The sequence below is a fragment of the Mus caroli genome, chromosome 3, assembly GCF_900094665.2.
Source record: "Mus caroli chromosome 3, CAROLI_EIJ_v1.1, whole genome shotgun sequence".
Classification (NCBI taxonomy): domain Eukaryota; kingdom Metazoa; phylum Chordata; class Mammalia; order Rodentia; family Muridae; genus Mus; species Mus caroli.
The window spans coordinates 70,031,446-70,034,356 of NC_034572.1; the positions used below are offsets into that span (position 1 = coordinate 70,031,446).

General features: G+C 39.9%; 1 pseudogene across 1 annotated transcript; it reads left to right on the plus strand.

Moving 5' to 3' along the window:
• The first annotated feature begins 1,831 nt into the window (after positions 1-1,831).
• On the plus strand, positions 1,832-2,436 carry LOC110291692 (annotated as a pseudogene). The gene has a single exon (XR_002377594.2). The product of XR_002377594.2 is annotated as an NADH dehydrogenase [ubiquinone] 1 beta subcomplex subunit 8, mitochondrial pseudogene (transcript).
• Positions 2,437-2,911: the final 475 nt, after the last annotated feature.

The window sequence follows — 2,911 nt, forward strand, 5'->3', positions numbered from 1 at the left end:
GAAGTTGACTGGTCAGCTAACTAGATACATCACTAATGTCCAGAGACCCAACAACAGATGTGCACTATTTGGCAACAAACTCTTTAGATGTGTGTGCTAAGGATCCAAAGTTAAGGCTTTGTACATAAACAGCAAGCATTTTAGAGGCTGACCATCTCCCCAAACCTTTCATGGCTTCTTCCACTGTGTTTACAACCCATCTGTGTTCTTAAAATTCTTTGTGAACTTCATGAGAGAATGTAGCTAGAGAGACATATAGCCTAACTCACAAGGACCTATAGTTAATTAATATTCAAGTGTACAAAGAATCTAAAGTGTCTCTGGTAAATCACACCTGATTGCCCTGCTCACCTTCACTGCAGCATGACTTGAACAGACAGCATATGTATTTTGCTCAGAGTTGCATGTCATCCCATAAAACAAGGTAACAAAAGCTGCTGGGATGCCTGGCCAGACTCCAGGGCATAGGATCATGAAAATGACTAAGTCAACAGCATTCAGTAATTTCTGCTATGATAGAAACACAATGAATAACACACACACACATATACACATATACATACACACACACACTTATGGTGGTTTTAGAATGTCAGAATATGTTTGAATTGCTGACTTGAGTTTGTTATTATGAGAGAATTTCCAACAATTTCTGAAATGTTATAAACATACTTCCTGATTTTTGTTGTATGAATTTATGAATTTATGAAATTTTGCTATCAGATTGACAACTCAGATTTCAAAAATATACCCAACTCTGTAAATATTAAGAATGTTCTGTATCTTTCAATATTAAATATTCAGATAATATTTAATTCTTCATGAAAAATAAATTAATATATTTATCTTATTGCCATACAAATTGATTTTTGTCATTAATAGATGGCCTAATTATATGCATACCAATAGATTATTTGACATATATTCAATTAATATTTGATGTGTGTAGACATTTTGTACATAACTCTCTAACATACATGCAGACAGGCATATACGTCTCATATGTGTACAGAGACCAAATAAGTAAAAGAAAATTACTACAGACTCCTCTACAGCGGGCAGGATAGATGGCTCTGATGCTAGCAACAATTTCTGATCTTCCACAGAATCCAAACTAGTTTCCAGCAACCATGTCAGGAATGTGTGTCCTGCCTGTCCTTTTTGGCCTCTGGGTATTTATACTAAGATGCCTGTTACACACACACACACACACACACACACACACACACGACCATTTAAGAAAATAGTCTGTTGTAGGAAGCACTGCTTTAAAGTAAAGATGTTATGTTTATGACAAGCTACAAAATAAATATGAGTTGATACATGGTCTATTTCTAAAATTTATAAGAACACAAAAAAGAACAGAGTGAAGAAAGGAAACACATTTGATTGTAAACATTATTTAGAATCTAGTCTCTAAATGAAAATCCAGAAATAGAGGAAACACAAATGCTGATCAACGTGTAAGTCTAAGGAACTGAGCTGTAATGTGCTTTATTATGAATCATGGGCTCTTCTGTATTAAAAGCTAGAACTAAAGAGTGTTATTGGAAAAGAAATATAACAAGATTATTCCATAAGTTGTTTCAGATAAAACTTGTATTTGTTGAGAGAGTATTTTTAATTTATTTTTTGCTTGTTTATTTCTTACAAAAACTTGACAGTCAGTCCGTTGTTGGTTATCATTTCCCTTTACTTGTTTAAAGGTGTCAGGCATATGCAGCTGGAAGGCAGGTTGATTGGCACTCATCTATGTTTTTTGAGAAACTGCCATACTATTCTCCATAATAGCATTCCATTAGATAGTTCGACCAACTGAAAACAACGGAGAAGGTGAAGATGGCTGCCGCCCGGGCTGCGGCCCTGGGAGTCCGATGGCTGCAAAGGACAACCCGGGGTGTGGTGCCACTGGAGGCATGGAGAGCCTTCCATATGACCAAGGACATGTTGCCGGGGTCATATCCTAGGACCCCAGAGGAATGCGCTGCGGCCGCCAAGAAGTATAACATGAGTGTGGAAGACTACGAGCCATACCCTGATGATGGCATGGAGTATGGCGACTACCCAATGCTCCCCAACCGATCACAGCATGAGAGGGATCCGTGATATCAGTGGGACCACTCAGAACTCAGGATGAACTGGGGTGAACCGATACACTGGGACCTAGACATGTACATCAGGAATCGTGTGGACACATCGCCTACCCCTGTGTCCTGGGATGTCATGTGTAAACATCTCTTTGGCTTCGTGGCTTTCATGGTTTTTATGTTCTGGGTAGGGCACATGCTCCCTTCCTACCAGCCTGTGGGTCCGAAGCAGTACCCTTACAATAATCTGTACCTGGAGCGAGGCGGTGACCCTACCAAAGAGCCTGAGCCCGTGGTTCACTATGATATCTGAGGAGGCTTGATGGGCTTTGTGCCCTCGTTCCTAGAGGCTTACCCGTAATGAAATAAAGCTCAGTGCTCTGAAAAAAAAAAAAAAAAAAGAAAACAAAGACTCATTTTTCTTTAGGCAAGTGCTAAAGTTTGTACACACACACACACACACACACACACACACACACACACACACACATTTATTATCTCTTTAAGCACCATGTAAGAAGATGGAAGGCCTCACTGATGAAGTGGTGGCTACCTCCACATAAATGTTCGGGGCTGCACAGCAGTGGAGGCAACTTCTGCATGAAGAACTAACTGAATACTGCCTGAGAGCCTGAAGATTGGTTACGCAGACAATATCGGTCAATAAGTAAATGCCTCTTGAAAGACATGTTTACTTGGGACCAATGGGACATGAGTGGATGGTATAAAGGGTGCCTCTGAAGATTAATAATGAGCTTGCTGCAATTATCTCACCTTCTCCCAGAGTCTGAGCCACTGATTCCTTGCCACCTCATATCCAACCA